The 14,738-nt window shown below is 44.5% G+C and overlaps 1 protein-coding gene across 2 annotated transcripts in view; it reads right to left on the bottom strand.

The window, feature by feature from the left end:
* Positions 1-14,738, bottom strand: part of LOC125699943 (vascular endothelial growth factor receptor kdr-like) — a 119,953-nt gene that overhangs the window by 90,608 nt on the left and 14,607 nt on the right. The window lies entirely within an intron of this gene.

Genomic DNA, 14,738 nt, shown 5'->3' with positions numbered 1-14,738 from the left:
TTGTGAGCCTGGACCCATGGCAGTGTGAGCAGCTGAGCCACACAGGGGAGCTGTGCAGGGGAGCCGTGATGCTGCTCTGGGGCTGAATCCACAGCCACCACGCTCTGAGCACTCCTGACAGCTGGCTGCAGAGTGCTGAAACTGCCCTAAATGAGACCCCTATCTGAGTGTACATCTAGGGCGATATTGTTTTCAGAAAGTGAAACTGAGAAGAAGCAGAAGTGAGGCAGGCCAGGCTGGTTTCCTTGTCCAAATTCAAAGTAACATAATCAAGGAGAGGAGAAAACAGGCTTAGATAAGTATCTCAATTTACAAAGGTCTGACATTAAAGCTTTATGTTTTCTTTTCCCTCCTGCTCTTCAAATCTACATCTTCTCCTTTGCCTTGAACTTGATAAGCCAGAAATCTATAGCTGGGCTTATAAGAGAGGCATTATACTCAGCAGAATAGTGAAGATAACATATCTAACAAAAAAGAAACATAAGGGTTTAACTTTTCAACTGGATGAAACAGTGATTTTCTTCCCTTCCACCTTCCACCTCCCATCTCCTCTCATCTCTTCTTTGCTGGATTCAAGTAAAATTCTCTTAGCTTGGTATATTCTTTCAGCATGGAGAGTGAATCACTCCCACTTCAGAGAGCCTGGCTTCTTCCAGGAGCCACTCAGACTCCCATCAGAGGCTCAGTGGAGGTCAGCTCATCACATGGTTCCAGAGCCTCCCCAAAGGCATCCTGCCCAGCCCACATGTTGCTCAGCTCCCTCCAAAAGCACACTGAGCCTCCCTACAGACCTTCAGCTGAGGCTTCACATCAGCCCTGGCCTCTGCAGAGACTTCTCCACCCCCAGTTTTACATAACTGTTGACACTGTAGCTCTCTCTAATGTGTTTTGCAGAGTAAGGAATAAATTGATGAATAAGAATATAGAAAGAGTAAGAACATAAGAAATAATAAGAATAAAAAAAACGTGTGGAGTCTGGCCAGGAAAACTCCCCCCAGTGCAGCTGTGTGTAGCATGGTCCTACCTACAAACTGCTGTTACATGCACGTGATGCAGTGGATGCTGCACAGGGTTATAGGGTCCCAGCCCTGCTGTTCCCTGGTGCTTTAAGAAGTGCAGTTGTTCCTAAACACCTTTAGGATGACCTGTACAAGGTGTAGCATCGTGATTGACAAAGAAGCAACTGGAAGAAAAAAATAAGGCAAACTACACAGGAGGAGACTACTCTGGCAAGTACATCTTTGCTCTTGAATCTGAGTCCTCTTTGTATTCTGGAAGCACCCTGTTTGCATGAAGCATGGGATGAGGTTCAGTATGTATTATACACAGACAATCCCAAAAATGGCCAACACAGATTTGAAAATGTTTGGCAAGTGTCATTGAATTAGCTAGCTGAGGGTTCTTCCAGTCCTGTGTAGCTTTTACAGGACACAGCTGCAATCCCAATCCGCTCTGGGCTGTTCACACTCTGATGACTGTGGGGCCAGGCCTGCTCCGACTTAGAAAATCCTGGGGTTCTGTCTAATCCTTTCTTTGGTTCCTCTGGTGCTGTCAATTGTTCCTAGGACTTATGGGGGCTAAGCTGGCGTCTCAAGCTGTCCTTTGAACAGGCCTGGCTTCTGCCAGGTCTGCAAGTGCTGGAGGGGTCTGGGGCAGTGGGCACTGCTGTGATGGGAGCTTAACGCAGTCCTTGGGCTCTTACAGCTCTTGAGACTGTTTTTGATAAAAGAAGGAAAAGTATTTTTCGGTTATTCTGTTTATACATCTGAGGTACTTCTTTCCTGAAGTTTATTTTGGCTTCTGGAGCTGAAGAAAAGAATAAGCAAAGTGTAATTTCAGTGCATTTCTACCCCACGGAGGACAGAAGGACAAAATTCCTCTGCCACACACATACTGGGTCGCTGCTGCCAGGTGACAGAGGGCTTTTATAAACACAGTGTGTGCCCATTACTGGCATGCCTGAGCCAAAGCTGAGTGGATTGAAAGAAAAACATTGCAGGGCAAAACCAAGCAAGCAGTGCTGGCAGAGGTTGTGCTGCGCTGGGTGAGCAGAGCTGGAACTGGCAAGGCGAGGCTTCGCAAAATGTTCAGCCTCTGCTGCTCCCTTCAGAGCTGGATTTCAATTTTGGAGGCAAATTTGGGGTTTGGATACAGTGCTTTTTCTTCTCAGAATGTTCCATGAATATTCACCATTTTACTGCATTTCACTTATGTTTTATGGCTTTAATCATTAACTGTCTTCTCAGAAACCAAAAATTTTCACAGCTAGCTACAAAGCACCAGTGCCATGGCTGACCCTGCCATTCTCTTCATGAAGCTGACAGTGTGCAGCATCCTTCCTTAGACTTTCAATGTCATTTGGCATACGATGCTAGAGCGATAATGCTGTGAAATCAGGAAAGAGACTATTCCATATTGCAAAGGTGTACACAGGTCTTTGCCCAGCATTCCCTCTTTAAGGGTCAGGTATGTTCTTCATGGGGACTGATGCGTAGCTATGATATTAGATTCCTGCTCTTGATTCCTGGTTGCCAAAGCAAGCTGGTTAAAGCAAGGCAAGCATAGTGCATCATCTAGGATGGGTCCCACTCACAGCTTCTGTTTCCAAGATCTTGTTCCTACTGCCAGTTTAACATTCTGCTGTTGTTAAGAGCAGAAAACCTCAAACACAGCAGAACTGCACAGGTCCCTGGGAGGGAAATGTGAAAGGTTGACTGATACATTGTCCAGGGAAGAAAAGTATATTGAAAACTGCTTTTCCTGGGACAATCTGATTTTGTAGCCCAGCCAACATGAAGCCTGGGAGGATCCCCAGGCACAGGACGACGTGTGACCTCCTTCACCTCTGTCAGATGTCTCTCTCGGTCCCACTTGGCTGAGGGACATCCCTCCCACACTAAGCAAATGCCTGATTGTTCATGCTAGGGACATGGGTGAGCACGGATAAAAACTATTTTTAGTCTCTGCATCTTATTGTAACAGTCTACCTTAGAGCATCCTTTAGGCACTGTAACTACCCACTAGCTATGCCAAAAAGAGCACTCACTCGCTTGTGAGATTGAGTGTACCTAGGTATCACACGCAGTGACAGCTAACGTCGATATGATATCTGATTAACAAATCCACATGCCTCTTTTGGGCACTGTGGCACACAGACGATGGGAAAACTGACAGAGCAGCAACAACGAGCACCGAACCTCTGCATCAGATGACAAAAAAAATGATTGCCAGGCGAAGCGCAGCCTGCTGTGCTGACAGCTAAGTGAAGCAGGTTAGACCAGGGCCCATGAGCACTGGGCACACAAATAGTTTTTTGCACATGACTGAACTCCGGGGACCATTCATGTGTGTAAAGTCACTCTTATGCACAGATCTGGGCCCTAGGACACATCAAGTCTCATTAGGAAGGACTGGAAGTCACAGCTTTAGAGCTGATTTTGGTAGGCAAAGGAGAGATGCATACACAGTATTTAAAAAGCTTTTTTTGTTGCCAGCAACAGGTTGGGAACACTTCTGTAAGCCATGCTTACCTTGGAGCGTTTCTGAAAGTTAAGATCAGGAGCACCCTCTGTGCTCTGAAAGTGTTCTGTGGGGTCACTGGGGGCTCTAAGAACAGCACGCATGGCCCTGCTCACAATAATAAGGCACTCATCAGTCATGTAGATGACGAGCTGCCTGCCAGGGAAGCACTGATGATAGCTCAGTCTCCCCAGGCAGCCTTGTGTCTGCAGCACTGAATGACACCGAGCGACAGTGTGCTTTCCTCAGATGCCAGGGTGCTTCATCGCAGCACGAGCACATCTGGAAAGCGGACAGGTGCCAGTTTTGCATTTTCATGAGTACATCCCCAAGGAAATCCTACTCTCACTAGAATTAGAAGGTTCAAGGATTCAGTGAGGCGCTGCGTGTTTTTAAACCAATGGCCTGTAATCATTTTCAGATTTATCTGAAGGTCATTCTCTATGAAAAGAGAGGAAAGGATGGTACTGATAGCAGCATGGTATGACTTGCAATATTTGGTGTGTTTATTAGGTCTTTATTCAGAATCCACATTCATTTCAGGGGCTGTAAGTGTCCTAGTGACAACAACAGAAAATCTGATCATTAGTCTTGAGTGGAGGAGACATCTAGCCCAGCACAGTGAGAACAACCACAAAGTAGAGTAAGTGTTTAAAGATAAGATAAGGCATTGGCCCTTCTCTTGGGATTTGTTCCCACAACTTTTCCTCACAACCGGATGCATAAGCATTTCCTGATCAAGTGGCACAGGGTCACTCTGGTTTCCTTCTGTAATCAGCAGAAATGCTTCAGCAAGGCCACCTGATTGCTTTGTGTGCTGATGGTTAGAAACCACGGTGTTAATTAACAGGAACTTGACTCTGTTGGAAATCAAAACACAGCCTTTTGAGTTCTGCTACACCTGCTCAAAGGCAACTCCCTGAGCTTGCAATGCCACGTGCTTGGCTTTCCATGATACGGATCTCCATATCAGTTGCAGATTTATGGAAAAAGGCCACAGAAAGCAACTCCAGGTCAAGACTGTTTGGTCTTTGGTGGCAGCAGCTCATTAATCAGGGCTATTGTTCTCCCTCTGATTTCACAGAGTATGGAGTCCCAAAGAATGACAGAGATATCACTGCCTTGGGCTTATGCTGAGTTATGGAGGGGGCATGTCCTTTCTTTGTAACTGCATGACAAGCCCAGAACTTAGATCTACAGCCCTAAAATAAACATGAGATCTGGGAAAGGAGGTGGCAACATCTGCAATCTTCTGCCATGCACTCAGGCACAATTTAAAGTATTTAGGAAATGGAGTAATCTCGTGTTGATGGAGAAAAGGCTGGGAATGTTGTTATTTCATGATCTAAATTATGGCAATTCCTCTGGGAAAGAGAAGACCTGGCACGTCTCCATGGTTAGCAAGTATGCAGACATGGTGGGAGAAAGGCACACTCACACAAATGAGACCATGCTATGTGCTAAAGACTTCAGGAAAAAAATAACAAAATATGTGAGGTATGAAACTGTCCTTGCCTTTCCTGATAAATGCTTTAGGGCTGCAGATGCAAGTGTTCCCAATGATTCCCAGACTGGATTGCCTCATTGGAGCTACAGAAATAGCTTTCATTCTTCCCTGACTTGCCTATCCTGAGGAGGCAGCACATCCTGCAGGCTGTGAGCAGGAGGAGCCAGCGCAGACAGCAGCCCACCACGCTCACCTTCTGCCTGCCCTTCCCCTTCTCCCAGAGGACTCAAGCTGCTACTCTCTCTTCAGATACGAGTTTGCATTTCTCTGGAAGTGATTCTGGCCAAGATTTCTCTCCTTTCTCCAGACCACTGGGTAGGAAAATGAGAAAGTAGAAGACTGTCCTGATCTGTCTTCACATTCCCTGTGTCACTGTGTCAGCTCAGAACTTTTACTGCAGGTGAGCTCCTGGGAGCATATCTGTGTATGGATGGACAAATCATTTTTATCGCATATCAACTCAACGCTTCTTCATAGCTACATACAGTAAAGTGTGGATCAAGTTATGACTGCAGCTTGTCAAAACTCTACACTCAATTCTCTTCAATCTAGTCAGAATTGCTCTAAAGAGGGTAATTCGTATGCAGGGAGCACTTACTTAAAAAGTTCACGTTATAGAAGGAAAATTTAAAAACACTTTTAATTAAATTACTTTATTATTTTGAGTAGCTATCAGCAGATTAGTTCATTTATCAAAGGTGACATGTAAGGCTGAAAAGTCAACAGCAGTAATTCACAGACTTCACGTGTGTCCATAGCGCAGCACTAAACGTCGCGTTCCCTCACACATCAGTGGGATCGAATCTGGCACCTCTATATTTCTTTCAAACTTACTTGTTTTGCACAGCTGCAAATAATGAAAGCAGTTGTTGTGCTGACTCCATTCCAAGAACTATTCCCCAGCCTGCTCATGTGTGCAGAAAGAATCAGTCACTATTTAAATCTATCTTGATTTGAGCCAGGACCTCTAATGAAAAACCAAGCAGTAAATCTCTACTGATGCAAGCAATGATTTCTCTCTTGTTCCTATCCAGTTTTTACACTAGCCTTTTAACCCACCATAAAGGTGCTGCCTATATTCAAGATAAGAGCAAAGTCCTTGAAACTAGATATTCTATTAAAGAGAATGGACTTCTTTAAAATTTAGAGCACTGGCAGAAAGTCTTCTCTACTATTCTATTTTGTAACTTTCTAATATTTTTCTACGGATTGCCAATAACCATCAGATCAAAAAAAAGGCCAGTAATTTAGGTGTGGGTATGATATGGTCATGCATATTTTTTTCACTTGTTAATCCCACCATTACTGCACATCTCTCAGCAGACTGGAGGATGCATACAGTGCTTCCTGTACTGTGGTAGCACTTCCTGCAAGTGGACATGGTGTACCACAGCAACACTACAGCTGCATGCAGCTCAGTCTGTTTGCAAGGCATCAGGCAGGGAGAATGTGGTGTGGTTGATTTCTCTGCCTTCTCTAATGGCAGTACATTGCCTTTAGTTCCATGTTTAGAAGGGATTTAATAACCCACACGTGCACCAGCTCATGATTCATCCCAACTGCCAGTAGAGGTCAGGCTCCAGGCCAGCAACACAGAATACTAAGGAGGAATTTCCCCTAGGTTGCCTTAAAAGTTGCTAATATCAGAGACCAGCAGTGATTAATATTTTTGCAAGAAGTCAATAAAGTTATGCTGGTTTCACACATGTTAAAGACCTGTTCTGGTATCTGGTAGTACAGACACCAAAGCATACTGCTAGAGCTATACATCAATTAACATGCAACAGTATTTCAAACTACTGAGTAAATTAAAATTTTGTACTATAAGTCAGCCTACTCCTTTGACAATAAAACCCTAAGTGAAAGAGTCTGGAAGAGTGTACATAAATACCCTAGAGAGACACTAAAATGGCCAGAGGGAAAGACAAGTTACGTTAAATTTCAGTTTAGCAAAAGGTTTGTTTCTTTGAATGCATTGTAAGGTCTCTGCCATCAGCTTCTACATCTGCCTTCAGCCAATACATAAGGAAACTCATCTCTACATCTATGCTTGTGGCTCATCTCCAACTAAGACAAAATATTTCGGTGCTGCAGAGATGTTTGTTTTCAAGAAAGCCTGGGCTTGCTTACTGGTTGCAAGTTAATGTTTTAGAATATCATTTTCCCTTACTGCTCAGTCAAGGATCAATAGTCTGAAAGTACAGATGGGAACAGTAAGGATACTAAATATTTGAATTTAAATCTCAGCTTTGTATCGTAAAACAACCTCAGGTGTCAGGGACGATTACTGAGCTAACTTTGTCTCAACGCTGTTGAGAACAGTTTGCATATCTCAAGCAAAATTTCCGTGTGGTTTAAATCACTATTAGTTATTTTTCGAATGCGGTTATTTGCCACATTGTCTAAACCTGAAGACCAGAAGCCCCTCCATAGATTTGATACTGCCTTCTTGCACACTGCAAATGGGACCTTCAGATGCTACAGTAATTAAACTTTGGTAATTCAGAGGGCTTAACAGGAAGGATTGGAACCACAGGAGATCTGATACCAAGGGCAGTTGTTTATCTGCTTTCACTGCTGAAAGCAGTAAGAGTCTGGGAGAGAAAAGAAAATCTTCCAAAGGTTGAGTTATATCAGCCTGTGCAGTTCATCTCCCAGAGGAAGCAATGATGCCAGCCCTATCTTTAGGAATATTTAAAATTAGAGAAGATGAAGTGCTAGGAGATGTCCTTCAGAAAACATTTGCTAGTGACCTACATGAAGCAATCTCTGAGTGCTTCAGCTATCACATTTAGGGTAGTATTAGGGCCACTCTCTCCTGCTGAGAACAGAGCATCCCTTCACAAATTGCTTTGGTACTACCTCATCACTGCTGGGACTGAAAGGCAGAGCAGGCATTTTTGGCTCTGGTCTCAACTGTTGATAAACCAAACCTCAGAAGGAGACAACAGCTGTTTTCTAAGAAATGCAAGAGAGAGGAGCGTGGATGAGGATCTGCTGAATAAGAGGACGGTTTCCTAAACAACCTCTGTCCATGATCCATGGTTAAATCCTAGTGTTGCCACGAAGCAAGCTGTCTGCCTACTGCCACCCAATGTTCCCAGATTGGTTGTTCAGAAAGACCGTGTCTCATCTCGGGCCACTTGCCCCAAGGCTTCCAGCTTGAAGCCACAGTGTGAATGTGGCAGTGAGCCCTGCTCCCTGCGTGTCAGTGGGTCATGCATGCAGCATCCCACAAACCCCAGTGGGAACAGGGTAATAAATATTCTCAAGCATTTGCGGGGTGGTAAATTCCTCCTCTCCATCAGCCAGCCCTCTTTTCTAGGAAAAATATCAGTTTGTGTGGAAACACTTCCTGGTATAGAACATCTGTGTCCTCCTGTGTGATGAATCACTGACCTGCAGAAGGAGCAGGGCAAAGGAGGTCAAAAGATAGGAGCTTCAGTTGGAATGGGGAAGGTGGATGGCCATAGGAAGCAGAACAGAAGCACACACCCAGCTAGTGTTGCCTTATCAGTTTTCCTTGAGCTATAAATCAAGAATTAAATGAGCCAGAGCCTCCCAAGATCAACCCAACTGTCGCACTGCACTGAACCGCAACACATTCCATCAAATTGCCAGGCTCACATGTGTCAGAGAAGTGCAAATGCTAAGTGACAGTAAAATCTGCTTGGCAGGTAATTGCTCTGTTTTCTCAGTTTCTTAAGAAGAAATGGGCTGAGACCAACTTTGGACTTGACACTGGAATCTGTTTTCTATCAGCTCTGTGTTCCACTTCTGTCGGCTTTGTGTGCCTGTCTCAAGACATTTTCTTTCTTTGTTTGTTTGTTTTGAAGGGTGGGAGGTTGCTATTTTGGGAGATGAGATAAAAGCTGTTTGCTTGAGATGGGGAGAGAGAACCTATCGATGTGCTTACAAAGCCTCGCAGTCCCAGTTACAGTTCTGCAGCCCCGGGCAATGTTACGTTATCTCTCACTTGCAACCTCCCTGTGCAGTTTGGCCTAACTAGGTCTAGAAGCTTGTTTCCTCACTGGTTTGCAGTAAGCTGGAAAGTATCAATCAGACCCCAGGAATTGGCTGCAAAGCATTTCTGAAATCCTTCTTAATGACAAACTCCACCAGGCCGTGGATCGGGGCTTTGCTTCCCTGCAGCCGCCACCGCACCGCTACCCTGATGTGACCCCAGCTTCTCCCCTGTTTGCTGGGCTTCTCTACAGCTGTGACATAATGTTTTTGATGGCAGCCTTTGGAGGAATTCTGCTTGTGGCAATGCAGAGATCTGCTTCGAATTAGCACTGCGCATATTTACCGAGTCTGCATAGCATGGCTGCCTGTTGACAAAGATCCCTTCTTCTGTCCACTGCTGCTTTCTGGATCAGCTCACGCACCCTGTGAAGGCCAGAGGAACTGCAGCCTGGGGAGAGGCAGCTGGTGGGGATCTACAGGGCGGGATGCCCAGGAACAAACCTGTTTTTCTAATGCCAAATCCTGATTTCTGCTTTACTTTATGGGCTTTGTAGGGGTCACACACCTCAAGCACACCACCTTGCTGCCCTGGTGCTGACTACATCCCTGCTGCTCAGCCCCTCCACTCAGCACTCCCCTTTCGGACAGGCTGGCTGGGTGCAGCAGCTCAGAAGGAGGTATGGCACAGGGGAGATGACCACACAGCAATCTTATGTTTGCTTTTCGGGATCCTGCTTTCAAAGGTGCTTCACCACAGACACTTTGAGGAAAAGAAAACATGCTGGGTGCCCAGGAGCAGACCCGGTTTGCATTAAAGCCACCTACGCCATTCAGCAAAAGCTGGGCAGGAAATTCTTCTCTCTTTGTGTCTAAATATTTAAGATCTATTTATTTATTTTAATTCCTGTTGTTCATAGGGATAAAACAAAAATCCTTCAGAGGTTGTTTTTTTTTCTTTTTTTTTTCTTTTTTTTCTTCCTTTTTTTAATTATGAAAAGCAGCAGCAGAGAAAGACTCATCTAAAAATAGCCAGATATTTAAGGCAGCCCCCGGTAGTGGAAGATACAGATTCAAAGGCTTGATTCCACCAAGCAACATGGTGCCTCCAGCATCCTACACATGCATTTCAGGGATGGCACGGCTGGCTGGCTGTGACCAGAAGCACCAACCTGGCTGGAGAACCCCTCTTGCATTTAGCACCAGATTTTGTCACCAAATTTTGCTTTTCTACTGTAAATCTATTTTGTTATTAAACTCCAAACTCCAAATGTTTTCACTACTGATCTCAAATAGAGCAGAAAAAAACTCAGCAGTTTTCTTTTCCTAAAATTTTCATCTTTCAGCCCAAGAGTTCACTGTACTTCCTATAGACAAAACGTGCAGTTGGCCTTTGGAGAATAAAATTAGTTCTTGTGCTGGACAGCTAACAAAATTGACAAATATGACTTTAGGTGCCGCTACATGAAGAAAGCAGCTCCTCTTTCTTGGACCTCTCTCCTGCCTACTCTTGTGATTGGACATACAGAACTGTATGAAAATGACTGAGAGAAAAGGGAATCATGAAAACTAAGTGAGCACTGAGTGAAAGTGAAACCTCACCACCTGGATTCAGGTAGGGTGGCGTCCTAAGGCTGGAGATGAACGAATAATGGAAACACACAGACAGTAAGGTTCCTTCCATTCTGAATCCACACACACAGCACGTATTGCACAGTCAAGTAATGGTGTTTTTTATTTGTACCTTTTTCTGAACATGTAATAAATTCATGCAGATGCCTGGATCTGTATGACCAGGCCAGGATGAGACCAGACACTAGTCTAGCCAACAACATGCAGTGCTTTCATTCAGAGAAACATGCTTGTTTTCCAGCTGGAAAGGGAAGCTGACTATTTTGTTGCACTCTTAAGATACTGAAATGTTTGTATCAGTTTAAAACAGACTCTTAGGGAAAGTACAAAAACAAAGAATTTTCAGTCTGAATCCTCAGATGCCAAGTTGTAAACCCTTAGCTAAGAGGTCTTAGGGTAGAAACAACTGCAGAGCATTAACTGCATAGCAGTGGTTCACACAGGAGCCATAAGAGTAAAGACAGTATTTTGGAAGATTGTGAGGCATTTCATTTGAACTTCAGTGCAAGGTCACAGGATGTCAGCAGCTTTGGGAATATATAAAAAAAAAAAGCAAAATTTTAAGTTACTTGGGAGTAAAGATAACCATTATGCCAAGCACCAGTCCTGCAAACCTTATTCACAGGAGCTGCTGTGTTGATAAGAAATCTGTCCAGCAGGACACGTACTGGTTGACACACACTGGTTGCCCATGTTGGCACCATCTTGCAGTCCGAAATAGAGAGATCATGTCAGTGGCAATGGCGTGGTAATGAAGGGACAGTTTCCATTGCTAGGAGACAGAAACTCTTATGTGCTCTCAACACCACTGGGGAGGACAGCAAATAGTTTTTGGCATTCTTTATTTAATTGAGCTATTTTAAAATTACAAATCCCTAAAACAAGTACTGGATCTGTTTAGCTTTTTAAATATCTTTATAAAAGGTTTCTGTTTGTTTGTTTTTCAAAAAGTTATGTTTCCTGGGATTTTGGCCATGGAAATAAAGTTCATCTTAAGACATTTGACATGATTGCACAAGGATATCAAATAGGCATGATTCAGTAATCTGTTACATGGCTCAGAAAACACGATCCAGCTCATGCAAGTATAATGGTACTCTCCTGATGAGCGCCTGCCATACAACACCATGGCCACATGAGAGGAATGCTAATGTTTGGGTGCAATCCTCAGCCAGGTTCAGATTGCTTTTTCTGCTGCATATGAACTGATTTTCTTCTGATCTCAAATACACATCAGCAGCAACGCAGACTGTACAGCCTGGCCTGCTGGCAAGTTAACAATGCTAAGCATAACCTGTTTACCATTTCAAAATGTGTACATATGAGTGATTCCCTGTATGATTCATTTAGCTGTCTTTGTTGTTCCTTAGCCAATCATACAGTTATTTTAGAGGATCAATAACTTTATCACCGCAACGAACAAAGGGACTTTCTCTTTTCCCTGCTTTTCAGAGAACATGGGATGTTACGGAGGGGTCACAGAGAAAGAAGGAAAACTTGTTAATTTTTCACTGAAGTCCAGTTTTGTATCTTCCACGTGTCCCATACAGACATGGATTCCCTTGAGCCAGTCAGCAGCAGTGGGGATTGCGTGCAGCTCTGATCTCAGCCTCTCTTAGCAGTGGTGGAGCACAGTCACTCACAGTAGATACAGACTGACTCTCAGACTGGAAGCAGCAGTTCTGTCTCTTAGATATTCCTACTTCCCACAAATCTTAAAGCCCACTATCATGTTCCTCCCTATTTTGTTGTGAGCTCTCACTGATTTAAATGGAAAAGAAATTTTCAAGTGTCTAGTCATGTGGCAGAAGGCTTACAGTTGTAATTCAGATACCTAGCAACAAAATATAAGACAATGAGGAGGCTCACATAGAAACCTTCTATTTGCTTTTGTGTTTCACTGATGCTTCCTAAAATGAGCATTCAGTGTAGAAAACCTGGATTCTGAGGATTTGGAGAACAGTAACACGCAAACCTCCTCTCCCCTTATCATTAAGCCCTGCTTGAACAGCGAGGTTGAGGTTCTGCAGTCTTTGCTGACCCTACAGGAGGTCAAAGAAAAGTCATTCTGTATTCAGACCCAACCATAAAATCATCTTGATGTTCTTTTCTTCCTCATCAAGTGACTCATTCCTTCCCTATATTGCAAAATCAACGCACTTTGGTGAGTCCTCAGTACAAAGCCCAACAGAAAAAGTGAACCAAGCACAAAGTTGAATATTTTTCTAACCAAAACGCTAGCAGGATAGAATATGCAGCTTTACCTCTTCTGTTTTCTTAAGAGAAAAGACTGCATACCCCAGTCCTGTGCAGGATATGGCTAAAGAGAGAAAGGTGATTTCAGTTACCCAAGGCCTTGACCAACCGATTTTCATTTCAGCACACTGAGGCTTCTACTCCCCACACTCTGTTCCCATAGCAGGCCAAGACCAGCAGTCAGAATCCATAGCTCACAGCCAGAAGCTGGCTTTGAGAAAAGGCAGGGAGCACAGGAGCTGGTCTGCGAGGAACCCACAAGGTGCTGAGACAGCCGTGACACTTTGGCTCCCTCTTAGGAGCTAAACCTCAAGCACTATGACAGGACCTATTCTTCCCAAAGCCCAGTTCAGCTGTTAGCACCTCCAAACCATGGGAACCTCAAGAGGGCAAAGTTGTGAGATGCAGCCTTGGAGGAATTTGCACCTCTCAACCCCGTTCACAGGGGTTCTGTGCCCATGCATTGCATTCAGCTCGGCTCTCAGAGTGCGCTTTCATCTCTCCCCATTTTAAAGAAAGTACTGACCACCCCACCCTGTCCTACAACAACTGCTGAGCTATTTACCACTTTGAAAGGAAATCCCATGTCACAACCCCTAGGAGCACAAGGAATAATGTCCGGAATTCCTTTATCTGTGACTAGGCTTGGCACACAGTCTCTTTCCCGTCTCTTAAGTATACACAAATATATTCTTTTCTTTGTTCAAGGCACTGGGCCCAGATTTTAATGATGGTTTATTAATTTTTTTTCTAACGAGGCTTTGGCATTACTAAAGAACAAATGTTCTGTGTTTAGGCCCTTTTGTTCTTCAAGGTGAAAAATGACTATAAAGAATAGGGAAAATGAATCACTGGTCTTTGCCCTCCATAGTAAATTTGACCCCCAGAACCTAAAATCAGTGTTGTGGGCTAGTCAGAAAAATGATGTAGTGAGTTTCACTCCAAGGCTGCTCTGCACGATGATTTTGCATGAAGTGATTAGAATGGATCTTCCTTTGGACACGGAGCTTTTCAAACCCTCAGCCTGCTGCTGTCCCACTGGGTGCTGCACAGAGGTGGCTGCTTCATGCCGCCGTTCGCCTCCTCCAAGGCCAGCAGGACACTGCAGCCTGGAGCATCTGCGCCAGGAGAGAAGAGGGAAGTCTATGGTAGGAAGCGGCTGGGAGCAAGGAAGTTACAACAGAAATGTTGGCACCAGCAGTCTGAGGGAGGCGGGGGAAGCAGGCAGGAGAAGAAATCTTTCCAGGAAAAGAACATTCATAGCAGATACTTCCAAAAATACAGTATCATCACACTGGAGAAATGTTTCAAGTATTGGCAACGCTGCCGCCTTGGCCTGCCGCTCTTTTCGGTGGCTACAGCACTCTTGCAAATCCGTTTGACAAAAGTGCTTCTGCTTCTTTCCTGTCGAGTCCTCCCATGCAAAGAGAAAGACACGCCAACGGGGGACCACAGCTGCCCCAAGGGACGTGTGGCACCCGCTGCTCGCTGGGTGGTGATGTTAGAAAGCTGACAGCCCTGTTGCAGCACAAATATCTCAGCAGCTGAAGTTTACTGGCTCTTTTATTTATATTCCTCCAGCACACATGCAACACCAGATGTGCTGTGGCTGATTCCTGTGTATTATGTTTGATGTCTCTCATCAGAATCAACTCTGGGCTAAATTCAGAAACTAAACTGTTTTCAGCAGAGATAAATATTTAGTCAAGCTGGTGATTGGCAAGGCTGTCCCTCCTTTTGCCACCCCTTTCAGACCAAAACAAAGGCAGCAGCTCAGAGCACAAGCACATCAAAGCCCTTGTCTGCACACCGAAGGAGAGGATTCAGTAAGAGAGAGCTGAAAGCAGAGCACTTACACAAC

This window comes from Lagopus muta, chromosome 13, assembly GCF_023343835.1.
Source record: "Lagopus muta isolate bLagMut1 chromosome 13, bLagMut1 primary, whole genome shotgun sequence".
Lineage (NCBI taxonomy): Eukaryota > Metazoa > Chordata > Aves > Galliformes > Phasianidae > Lagopus > Lagopus muta.
The sequence above is the reverse complement of the archived record's forward strand: the minus strand, read 5'-3'. Positions and strand labels throughout refer to the sequence as shown.